The 12,990-nt window shown below is 40.6% G+C and overlaps 1 protein-coding gene across 11 annotated transcripts in view; it reads left to right on the forward strand.

The window, feature by feature from the left end:
• The first annotated feature begins 10,326 nt into the window (after positions 1-10,326).
• Positions 10,327-12,990, forward strand: part of DENND4A (DENN domain containing 4A) — a 131,943-nt gene continuing 129,279 nt past the window's right edge. For 8 of the 11 annotated variants that reach the window (XM_047863233.1, XM_047863236.1, XM_047863240.1 and 5 more), the window contains exon 1: positions 10,327-10,480. The gene's annotated coding sequence lies outside the window, so the exon portion shown is untranslated. The remainder of the gene's footprint in view (positions 10,481-12,990) is intronic. The other 3 variants (XM_047863239.1, XM_047863241.1, XM_047863244.1) reach the window with 1 other exon arrangement.

Consider the following 12,990-nt stretch of genomic DNA (forward strand, 5'->3'; position numbering starts at 1 on the left):
CTCACGATTTCAGCTCAGGTCATGATCTCATCATTGTGGGATAGAGCCCTGGTTGGGCTCCTCACTGAGTGTGGAGCCTGCTTGGGATTCTCTCTCTCCTTCTGTCCCTCCCTCCTGCCAAACAAAACCAAAATGTCACATATTGTTTGATTCTATTTATTTGCCTTCATGGAAAAGGCATTATCATGGGAATAAAAATCCAATTAGTGGTCGCCAAGGGCTATGATGGAGAAACTGGCTGTAAAGGAACAGAAGGAACTTTAAGGGATGATGGAAATATTCTGTAACTTTATTGTGGTGCTGGTTCACAGATGTATACATTTGCCCAAACTCAACAAACTGTACACTTTAGAAGAATGAATTTTACTATATGTACGTTTTACCTCAATAAATCTTAAAAAAAATTACACATTATGAAAATGATAAAAAATGATGAAGACTATCCTTGCCTGTTGCACCTAGGGATTTGTATTCCCTCATATTTAATTATTGCAAAAATCTTCAAAGAGAATGTCAGTAAAATTCAATGAACTTCTAGAAGATTCCACCATCATTCTCATTACATGGAATTTAGTAATAATAAAAATAGGAAAAGAAAAAAAATAATGTACAATAAATCAGCCAACAGTACATTTGGACCAAATTTCAGAGGAAATGACCTTGTTAGCTGTCCTTTCACTATTTCCTGATAGTAAGATAAAGTTAAAAATGCTTTGTTTTTGCATGTAGATTTTCTGCAGTATAATTCATTAGATAAAATTTAATTTCAAAATATGTTCAATATATAGAATAGTGAAAAAAACCTGTGTCCATATAAATGTAATAAATGCCATACTTTTGCTATATTTGTTTAGATGTTTCTTTAAAAAAAGCAATACAATGCTACAGTTGAGGCCCCAATTTCATCCCCTCTCCCACACTTCTTCTCTAGACGTAGCTATTATCCTGAATATATCCTTGTATTTCAGAGATTTATCCATGTTGATAGAGGTTAGGAGATTTCACTAACTTTAATTATTGTATAGTGTTACACTGCATGGTTATAGACATTTAGTTTTTGTCCAATCATCATTACTGCAAACAATACCCCAGTGAACATCCTCATAGCATCTCTTGGGGCATATGTGCAAAAGTTTCTCCAGGTGCAGGGCTTATCAAGCTTCTATGGCCAGTATGTGTATGGTGAGAAATAATTTTACATCCTATCCTGTACATACATATATGCATAGTATATCGTCACAGGTCGAGTTGCCTAGAAGTAGAAGGCCGGTGACAGAAATCTGTGTGCAGAACATTTATTGGGGGGTGTCCCAGGATCAGCACCTGTGGCAGAGTGAAGGAAGCAAGAATGTGCAGAGAACATTTTGGACTTTAATGAAGTGGCAACAGCCTCGGCTGATCCCATGTGGGCTGCAGTGATGCTTCAGAATACTTTCGAACTGGGGCAAGGGAATTGGACCTTTATACAACTGCATTGACCAGTTACTGGATACCGCTGCACCCAGGAAGAGGGCGTGACCTTGGGCAAGGAGCTCTCTTCCTGGAAAGAGTTCTGGAGAGGGACTCAGCTAAAGCTGTTGACTGCCAATCCTCCCAGTGGCTGCATGAACTAATGAACTAATGCTTCAGTCCAGAGAGGGAGAATCTAGGTGGCACACAAAAATTCACAAAACCATCCTTACCCTAATATTTTCTAGTCTATTTCTTTTGTAAAAAAGGTTTATTGTAACCCTTAAATTGATTTCACAATCCGCTAATGGATCATAAATCACAGCTTGAAAACAACAACAACAAAAAACTGCTTTAGAGTATATATCCAGAAATGATATTGCTGGATTGTAGGGCATATGCATTTTCAATTTTACTACATATTGCCAAACTACTTTCCAAAAGGGTTGAGCCATTTAAGTTCCCAGCAATACAGCATGAGAGTTCCAGTTTTCCTACAGCCTCAAGAGCCCTTGGTGTTGTCAGATTTTTAAATGTTTGCCCATCTGATAGACGTATTACTGGGATAATATAGTAGAGAATCTGAAACCCATCCTTTGATGAAAGGGAAAACATTCCCAATACTGTAGTACACCAAGACTTACTTCCTGCTAGTTTATCAACCACAAAAAGGCACATGCGTTTGCCTGATAATTGGGTAACGTTCAATTTTTAGTCCTGCAAAATAGAAATCTAGTCTTGCAAAATCAATCTTTTAGTCTCATAATTTTTTTCAATAGCACCTGGAAAAAAGCACAGCCTATAACTTCACAAAATAAAATACCTGTAGGTCGAAGGAGGAAATTCTATGCCATGGCACATGGCACAGAAGATTTCACTTTCAGGTCGCCTGGGTGGTTCAGTTGGTTAAGCAACTAACTGACTTTGGCTCAGGTCGTGATCTCACAGTTCTTAGTACAAGCCCTGCATCAGGCTCTCTGCTGTCAGTACAGAACCCGCTTCAAACCCTCTGTCTCTATGTCCCCCACCTCCCTGCTTGCTTGCTCTTTCTCTCTCTCAAAAATAAATAAACATTAAAAAAAAAAAAAGATTTCAATTTTTTTTGAATCTCCTAGGCAGTGTGGTTTGGTAGAAGTTTATTGGCTCAGGAATTGTGAGGCCTGGGCTCTGGTCCAGGCCAGCTATGTAATTTGGTAGGTTGACTCCACCTTCCTGATCGACAGTTTCTTCATCTCTAAAATAAGGATTTTCCTATGTATTCACCGGGATTTTGAAATACTGAGTTCTCATAACTGATATTATGCAACAGAGAAATCTAAGAACTGGAGATCTGGATTGTATTCCTATCTCTCTTCCCACAACTGGATGTATATGACTTTAGACAAGTCACAACTTGGCAAACGGTCACTTTGGGGAAAATGAAACGGTTACTGGATGATCTCTAAGGTTCCTTCCTGCTCAAAGCTCCTATGTTCTAGGTCAGAGAAACATGAAGTCAATTTATGAAAGCTGACATCCTCGTAAAGCCATCATGATGTGGGTCAGATGATACGTTTTAAATCCATTTCTAATTGCCTGTCCCACCCCAGTTGCACTATAACCCAATCCATTTAGCCCTACCCTTATCCAATTGCTCTAGTTGCCTGAACTCCACCCTTGAGATTTTCCTTGGCAACCAACAACCCATTTTTATTACCTTTAGTATTTCAATTATTTCTTCTAACCTTGTGGCAAACAGAGCCTAATGGTGTGTGATCACTGGGAGAATATGAAATGGAAGAATATTTTTCTTGTCTCTTTATAACTCCATAATTCCCTATCCCCTTTTAGCATAGAGTTTGTTAAAAATGAGCTGTATCATCATACACTCTCTTCACCTGAATCAAGGATTCTATGGCTCTCCTTTCTTCACTGTGCCACCCACTACCTTCCAGGCTGCACTGCACAGGCCAGAAGAGGTTTGCCAGCCCCACCCTATTGTGCCATCTCTAAAAGCCTTTCTTCCATTTCAATTCCACTACATTCAAATAAAAGCTTCATACCAACTTCTTTCAGTTCCCCTTTCAGTATAATTTAAAACTCTGTAAGTTACTATTACAACACCTAAATTCTATTAAATCAATTAGGTGATGTTTATTATATTTAAAGTGCTATTAAAATAATTACAAGCAAATATGAACATGAAAACATGCAGAGTTATAAGCAGAGAATATAGAAGAAGGATATCCATTTCTAGGAGAGAGTAAAGTGATGCTGACTTTAGAGAGCCTAAAATAGCCTCAGGAGCAGTTTGTAGATCTTTTTTGTTTTTAACTTAAGTCTTTATTATTAAAAGCCTATTTTTTTCTCCAAACTCCAAGTAAGGTAATTGTTAGGGTTTTTCGCTTCTGGATTAACTTTGCCCTTCATATAAGTACTGTGGTTTGATATAACTAATCAACCCATCTCTCTTTCTGTGCACAGTTGTAGGAGAGCCCAATTCTTATGGACTGCAGAGGCCTAAATTCTCTCAATTAAGAACCACTTGTCCTGAATCTGAAAGTGTTCCCACTGAGAGATTGTCACCACCATACTGAAGAGAGGCACGGGAGAACAACGCATAGGCCCTAATGCCTTGCTCCTCTTAGATAACATCAAGATTGGACAGTGACGAGCTTTTCCACCAGAATAGAAAGAAAGGGGAGGAGGAAGCTAGCAACCTCAAACTGTGTCTGGAACTGACCATATTTCTTCTTTAGAAAGATTAGCCTGGCAACAAAGGGAAGGTAGGGTTGTAGAGGGAAAGACAGGAGATAGGGAATCCAATGAGTTGATTCCCACAAAATTTCAGGTAAAACAGCAACAAACAAACACATAAACAACAACAACAAAACCAGAGATACAGTTTGAACTAGGTCAGTGGGAATGGAGGTTGAGAGGAGGAACGACAGAACAATACAATTAATGTTAAAAAAGGTGGTATCAGTTGGTTTTGATGATTAAATGTTAGAGAATGAGGGTGAGGAAGAGGAGTTGATTATTCACAGGCTTTGACTTTGGTGATTGGCGCATGGTGGGCACCATTCAAGAAATTAAAGAAGGTAGGAGAAACAGGTTTGGAGTAAAGATAATGAGTTTCCCTTCAAAAACATGGAGTTTCAGGTGTGCTTGGGACGGAGCTGTCTAGAGGCAACTGAATATACATTCCTGAAGCACAGAAGAGAGGATGGACGAAAGATGTGTCTGTCTCCTAGTCTGATGAATAACAGGGAAAACAGAAGTACTTTATGTTTAAGTGTATTTTTTTCAATTGCAGGGGTTTCCCCTCACTAATAAAAAGGGCATCCCTATTGTCTCCCCTTGCAGGATGCATGTCTGAGCCAATCAAGAAAAAGAAAAGACTTACACTGTCTGATTTGTTCAGCTTCATGTTTCCCAAATATCCTAGCTGTGACAACAGTGCTGAGTCCGTGAGAAAAGCTGACTCATATTTCCTACAAGTTAGCACAGATATCCATCCTTCCAAATTATTTGAACCTTTGGCCACTCCCAAAGAGAGTCAAAGTGTTGGAACAATTTATGAGCATCCCTTTCATTTGTTGAGAACAATTCTAGCACATCTGTTATTTTTTTCAGCATGGGTGGGGGGGGGGAAGCTTTTCCCCCATGCCCCAAACAGGGACACCCTTACCTTTCATAGAAAGTCTAGATTCTCTCAGGATTGGCTCAAATGTTATCTATTTGTCATTTTTCATTCCCACAATCAGAATGAATCACTCTACTCTCCCAGTCTGCACAGCAATAATCCCACCATCTAGTGCAGGACTTCTCAGAATGTGATTTTTATTAAAGTGACATGCCTGGGAATATACCTTGGGCCTCAGAGGTACAAGGTGCTTATGTATCTTTCTTTGTTTTCCTTCTGTTCCCAGCATAGCATTCTGTATATAAAACCTGACTGATGTGATTTGTTAAAAGTTATAAAAATACTGCCTTACCATTTAAAGAAAGTTCAGGAGGCATAATTGGCTGTGGACATTGACAGGTAAAAAAACACACTACATACGAATACCTTTCTTTTGCAGATCGTTTGAAAACTAAAAACTGAAATCAGAAGGACTTGTTGAAAGAGGTGAAAGCATTCACTTGATAAAGATGTTGAGAGGTGATAATTTTCAAATTTGAAAAAAGGGCTGAGTCAAAGATGTGACTCCTCAGTTGGCCACCAAGAGGCTAGAGACAGCAGTGGCCCAGCCTATTGCAGCCTTCCTGTCCCTGGACACTGCTCTCAAGTATCACGTTTAGAATTTGTCATTGACAGCATGACATTCCTCGCTATTCTTGTGAGTTGTTCAGATAATTTGTCGTTCAAAAGTATTTCATCAGATTTGTGTTTTTAAGACATTAAGGTAATTTGACCACATTGCTAATAAATTTCAGTTGGTGGATTAAATACACTAGAATGTCATTCTAACACTTGCACAATGAATAGAATTTGGCAACATGTGTTCTGCTTTGGGAAACATCCAAAGAGTTTCTAAAGGGCCATAAATCCCTGGTGGAAGGCTTTTGCACCCATAAGGAGGCCCTGTGGCATAGCTATCAAGACCGCTTTATAGAAGGCTCCACGTTTTCATTTAAAGACGTGGGAAACTTCTGGTAGAACAATTAAAGGTGAATATGTTTAACAGGTGGAGAGGATTAGGCTGTTCAGCAGCTTGAGCTGCCAGTGCTTTCAACTGTTACTGTTTTCAGTCTTCCTTCATGCATCGTTCAAACCACAGTATTTATTTAAAAAGAACTTTAAGAAATAACCAGATACTGTTCCAGGTGTAAAAAAATGACATGATTTCAGAAAAGGCATGAGGCTCAAACATCTAAGCCACATTTTTCTATGTGGCCCATGTCTGCATTGTTAGACTCCCTTGCCCAAATCACATTTAGGGTTTACGTTTGTTTAACTGTGACTATAGTGACATGCGTGGGATGTTGAGACAACTCAAGATACGACTGACTGTTAAGGGCTCTGAAGTATTTAAAGGCACTTCCTGAGCATACAAATACTGCTTATTGGTTTTCTGCTTTTTAATATGTTCTTTCAGAAAGTGTGATTAAAAAAAACCCCACAACTTCAAACATTTTCAACTTTTGACACTTGTTAGAATCCCATTCTATAAAATGTGCTTGTATGTCCATAATATTTCAATTAGTAAATGTAGATAAAATATATATATGTATATATATATATATATATATATAGCCAATTAAAAGAGTGCTTCCTGTTGCTGCCCAAAGAGGAATTGATTAAATAGGTTTCACAACAATTAAAACTGATAAAAGGCTAAATCTGCATGCAACAGGGAAAGAATGGGAGGTTTGCAATTGGACTTCCTTTTTTTTTTTTTTTTACAGTTTTATTGAAATATAATTGACATACAGGGGACTACACTTATTTATTTATTTACTTCTGAGAGAGAGTAAGCACATGCAAGCATAGGGGAAGGGGCAGGAGAGGGAGAGAGAATCTTAAGCAGACTCTATTTTTCAGCATGGAGCCTGACAGGGAGGGTTGGGTGGGCTCATCCCACAACCCTAGGATCATGACCTGAGCCGAAATCAAGAGTTGGACGCTTAACTGACTGAGCCACCCAGGCACCCCTATACATATTTAAAGTGTGCAACTTGGTAAGTATGACATAGGTATACTCCTGTGAAACCATCCTCATAGTGGACATAGATGGATATATCCATCATCCCCCCAAATTCCCTTTATACCATAAATGGTACTTTTATGGCCCATACCATATATGGCCCTTCATACCATAATCTCTCCTTTGCAATCACTGACTGGCCTATGTTGGGGATAAAAACACTGTGGGTACATGGGCAGCAGGAGGAAGGGTCCAGCCTGGAAAAGATATTTAGGTTTTGGTTTAATGGAGTTAAAATGCTGCATGTAGAATGTGCTTAAAAAATAAAGTTATTGACTTACAGTATTTTCAGGTCAAAAATAATCTTGATCTTTGGATCTTCATAACTTTATCAAATGTTTGATTATTTGAAATGTGGCAAAGACTTGCTTCCTTCTCTCTTGCCCTTTTCTAAACCATTCCTCACAGAAGAGTGATTTTTAAAATTAAATTTACCCAGAGCTGGAATCACTTCTATTTTAATGAAAATTAATGGCATCAATTAGACATGCATTTAGAGAAGTTGTACATAAAAGGAAGGGCACGTTGTCTGGGCCACTTTGGAGCGAACATTTACAAGGCCATAGAACATATTTTATGGTCAGAGAACACAACTTTTCAATGCTAAAAATTAATTAATCAGTACTTCTTATTATTATGTGTTAGCCATCTGAGCTAAAAACTTACACTAATCCTTATTTCTTGGGTGGTGGTTTCTAAATTTACATGGAATGGTCCATTGAACCCTTCCATGGGAACAAACCATCCTATTGATCACCAGGACCATTTTCCATTTTGGGGGGAGAACTCACCAGATACCTTTAAAAAAACATACATATTTTAAAAGGTAGAATAAGAATTATTGTTTACTGGGTAGAGTTTCAGTTGGGGATGATGAAAAAGTTCTGGAGACGGATGGTGGTCACGGGTGCACAGCAGTGTGAATGTACTTCATGCCAATGAACTGTACACTTAGAAATAGTTAAAATAGTTAATTTTATGTTATGTATAGTTTGCCCAAATAAAAAGACAATAATTCATGTCTCGATAGCAAATTTCATTAGAAAGTGCACAGCTAAGTACTTAAAAATACATTTGGAACTACAATATCAAGAAACCACACACTTATGGGGTATCTGGCTGGCTCGGTCAGTGGAACATGAGACTTCTGATCTCAAGGTTGTAAGTTTGAGCCCCATCTTGGGGGTAGGGATTATTTACAAATAAAATGTTAAGAAAAAAAGGAACTACACACTTTTAACAGTACATATTCTTTTCCTTAGTAGCACACTGTACAAAAACAGTTAAGAATGACTGCTATGGATTATTACTTGCAATAAAAACAAACACCACTAAACGCACTTCTCAAATAGCACTGATTAGGCAACTTTAAGTGACATTAACGTGACATACAAAACACTTAGAAACAACTTACATTATTTAACAATTGTCAGTGAAAGTAGTATTTTTCTGTATAGAGGCTTATGTGATGCTCACACATTTTTAATAAGGAAACTGAAGATGAGAACATATAATTTGTCCAACTTAGTGTTGAACAGGTTCAACCTCAGGTTCTTTTCGTTTTGTTTTACTTGAAACCCAGTTCTTTGACATATGTCACCTGAAATATAGACATGCCTAAAATATAGACATGGATGTCATACCATAAACATCACTGTTTCTGATTTCCTTGCTCTAATGGTTTTCAGTTGCAATTACAATAAAATCTGATATCATTTCTGTATTTTCCTAGGAACTGGGGGAATGGGCCGTCAATCACCTCTCCAGGCTCATTCCAGGCTCCTCTCTATATTTTGGATTCCCCAGCACCAAAGACACCACTCATTTCTAATACCTTATTACCACAGATCCTTTGTACATCCATTCCCTCTGTCTCAAACAGTTTTCCAGGACATTTCTCACATTACTGACTCCTCATCCCTCAGATGAGCCTTTCCTGACCACTCTGTTGATGTTGTTTTTTTAATCTATCCTATTTGCTCTCCCAGATTTCTGTTCATAACCTTTATACATGTTTTCCCCCAAAATGTGTGAATTATTTATTGTCCCTCCTTTCCCCACTAGTCTGTCAGTTCTATGAAAGCGGGCCTTTTTCTGTTTCCCTCTAAGCTTTGTCGCTCAGCATTTGTTTGCATTTCAATGAATGTTTGTTGACTGAATGAATGAATACAATGGAAGAAATGGAGATAGGAAATACAGCGGTAAACTTGGTTAGTAAAAGGAATTAATGCCTAATCTGCACAATTTAGAAAGTTGATTTGAAACCAAAGGGATTTTTAGGGTCCTACTTCTGCCTTCATTTGACCATGGAATACTCGTTGAGTACTTACTTTCAGGCACTACGCTAGGCCTGACATGTATTATACCATTTAACCCTCAGAGCAACCCTGTGGCGGTAATCAAACTTCATTACTCTCATTTCTTAGAGGCAATTTGCCAACACCCACTAATGGTGGAGCCATAGCCAGGTTTAAGTAGGCCATATCCCATTAATCCAATGTAATCGACACCCCTTCAGTCAACAATAGATGTTTTATCAACGTACTTTTCAGAGAACCCCCTAGAATTCCCCATTTTACCTGACCTTCAGTATCTTGGGACCGAAACCTACTAGGTGGTTGCTAAACCCTCGGGGGTTTTCCTGGGGGAATCTGAGAGCCCTTGTTGTAGGGGCAGCCGCTCAGACAATCGTGCCTAGCTCTGGCTAGGCAATGTCAGGACTCCAGGGGCCGCTGGGGAGGAAGGAGGAAACAGGTCGGTTAGCCCAAGACAGATCCCCGACGCTCCGGGTGGTGAAAGGGGAAGGGAAGGTGTGTCTCACCCACGCCCGCCTCGGGCTCGGGATCTCCCGACCGCAGGGGGAACTAGCGTGCATTTCCCCAACTACTGCTTGCGTCACGGGTGAGCGCGGCTCGGCCCCGCCCACCTTCTCCGCAAATTGAGGAGCAGGCGCTAGGACCCCACGACCATCAAGCCGGCGCTGCTCCGCCCCCTCGGGCTGGGCCTGGCTCCCGATTGGTCCTTGTGGCCCGCGATCCCCGCCCCTGCCCCTCCGTCACTGCCAAGATGGCACCGGTCGCAGCGGCGGCGGCCGCGGCGGCTGGAGCCAGAGAAGGAGGCGGAGGCAGCAGCGGCTGCGAGGGGAGGGGGAGTCCCGTCTGACTGAGACGGCAGGCCTGGGCGGGCGGGGGTGCCGCGCAGGGCGGAGCGCCGGGAGGGGATGAGCTAAGCGGGTTCAGAGCGCCGCGGCATCCAGCCCCTCGTGTCCCGCCGCCGTCGGGAGGGGACAGTGCACCACTCTCTAAGCTCGACCCGTTGCTCGCGCTGGAGCCAGCGGTGAGGTGAGTGCGGGGGTAGCGGCTCGGACAGCAGCTGCATGTGGAGCTGTCACGGCCCGGAGCGGTGACAGCGGTGGTCTCGAGAGCGGGGTCGCCCGGGCTGGGAGAGGTGGCACGGATGGCCGCGACCTCCGCCCGGGGGCGTTTCAGAGCCGGGCGGTCCTCCGCGGGCTAGGTCCGCTCTGGGATGGCACGGCGGTGCTGAGAGTAGCGCCCGCACCTCTGTGTCGGACGCATGGGGGGCTCTGGTGTTTTCATTCCAGATTTTCTATTCCGGGCTGGCTTGGGGCTCCGGTTGTTGGGAGGTGGGGGTGGGGTGGGGGCGGGGGCGTTGAGAAGGGAGGTCCTGGAGCTCGGATTTTTGACAAGCCCGTTACGTAAGACGGAGGTGGCCTTCCGGAATCCCACCTGCTCGATATTTTAAACGGGCAGCAGCGGGAGCCTGGCGGGCCCCCAGAGGCCCGATTTTCTCCTAGGGGTCTGCTTAGGTAACCCCGGCCAGCGTGGGCCGGGCTAGCGTTTAAGTTGGTCACTTGCTTTTTTTTTTTTTTTCGTCTTTTTTTTGGGGGGGGGGGAGGGGGGTAAACGTTCCTGGTCGCCACCATTCCCTTTGAAGTTTATCGCTTTCGGGAGGGGGGGGGGGAGCTTGTGACCTAAAACTGGGTCGCAGCGACAGCTTTTCATTATCGTGCTTTTAAATGACAGATGTGCTGGAAGATTTTTGTTATTGTTCCAGGGTGCTTTTAATTCAAACGTATGGTTACGCCTGGAGCCTTAGAGAAGGGTTTTTGTCTTACAGGACAGTTATTTGTTGTTTGCAACAGCAGGACAGGCATCAGTCAACAGGCATGTATTTATTTGAGGAGAAAACGCGTGTCAGCCAGCTAGAGACTCGTGAGGACAGAAATTGTATTGCTCCCTGAATATGTTATTCTTTAAAATGCATTATACGTTAATGAAAATAATAGCCCAAGTGTAAAAGAAACAATTTTACAAGATTGTAAGCTGTTGTTTGTTGTATATAGTCACTATTTTGTGCTTGCTCTAGTCTACCTCTTCTCGTCTTGGGGGAAGGAGGCAGAGACACCTGTAAACAGCGTAGCCCAGGTTACACTAATCTATTCTAGTACCCTTGAGATTATTGTAAAAAGTCGTCTCTGGGGGACCCAAGGTTAGGTAATAAGTGAGGACTCTTGGGCAAGTTATTCAGTTTATGTTTAAAGCAGATAGTTCTGGGATTCAGCTTTTGAAAAGTATACAGCTTTTGAAAAGTAAGTATACAGAATTTCTAAGCTATTTGAACCCTGGTTGAACTTATAATGAAACAAAAGATTGTATGTGGCTTCTTTTATGGGAACTTTGTTTTGTTTTGGCCAGAATTAGACATTTTGGGCAACGGTTACTTCATTTTCACAATTTCCCTTTGAATTGCACCTCTTAATAGGAGTCCACAATAGCATATATCCTCCTCCTCATCATCATTATATATACTATATGTTACATAATTTTCTTTTTCTGAATGAATAAACATAGACTTACTTCATTGTGGAATTTTTAAAGAATGTACTTTTTAGGAAAATTAATTGATCTTGACACCAGCCCAATTGAACTAAATATGAGTAAATTTTGGCCTGAGTTTTAAATCTATGTACACAAATTTGCACTTTTGAAAATTGGTGAAGCGATATAAATTTTTTGTTTGTGCAAGAGAGCCAGGAAGCTGATGCTGATTTGTTCTGAACTTTTCCACATGAATTACCACTGGCTTAAATAGTTATTGATTCTTAAGCTCCTGGAACTGTTGGCCTATTTATGGTAACTTGAATAATATTTGGAATAATTGGGAAGCTATAAGAGGGAATAGAGTATATGACATTTATTAACTTGTTCAAAAATAATAAAAATCATGGCAGAATTGTAAAAGAAAACTTTTCTTTGTCGTTGAGTGATATTATTTACACTATCTTTTTGTTTGCAGATTTTTTCTAAGCCATCCACTTACTATGGAAACCTGGATTTAAGAACTGATACAGATAGAGATGTATATTACAAATCTTATATTATTCCTATTTAAGTTGATGGCTCATTATTCCAAGTGGAAAACAACAGGGGCTGTAGCAAGAAAATTGACTTATTATTTTCATCCTCTCTGATGTCAGAGACTTATCTTGGGACTTTCCTCTTGCTTACTAGATGTGAAAGATGAAATGACTTAAGAAAAGTTGATAAAAACTTCTTACTTGTTTAATACCCTAGATTATTGATCATTGCTCAGTAGAACTTGTGACTTGGGGGAAGTGAAGCACTCCGCATTTTATTACCGTACATCATAGTTATCACTTTGAATTCTAAAACAGTGGTGTAGAACTTTACACTAAACAGGATTAATTTACATAGTTTATTACTATAATGGTGAAAAATTTACAGTAGTCAAAATACCATATAATAGAGGAATAGTGAAACTAACGATAATCCATGCAGTTATTAAAAGTCACGTTTTTGGAAATATTTAC

Source organism: Prionailurus viverrinus, chromosome B3 (assembly GCF_022837055.1).
Source record: "Prionailurus viverrinus isolate Anna chromosome B3, UM_Priviv_1.0, whole genome shotgun sequence".
Lineage (NCBI taxonomy): Eukaryota > Metazoa > Chordata > Mammalia > Carnivora > Felidae > Prionailurus > Prionailurus viverrinus.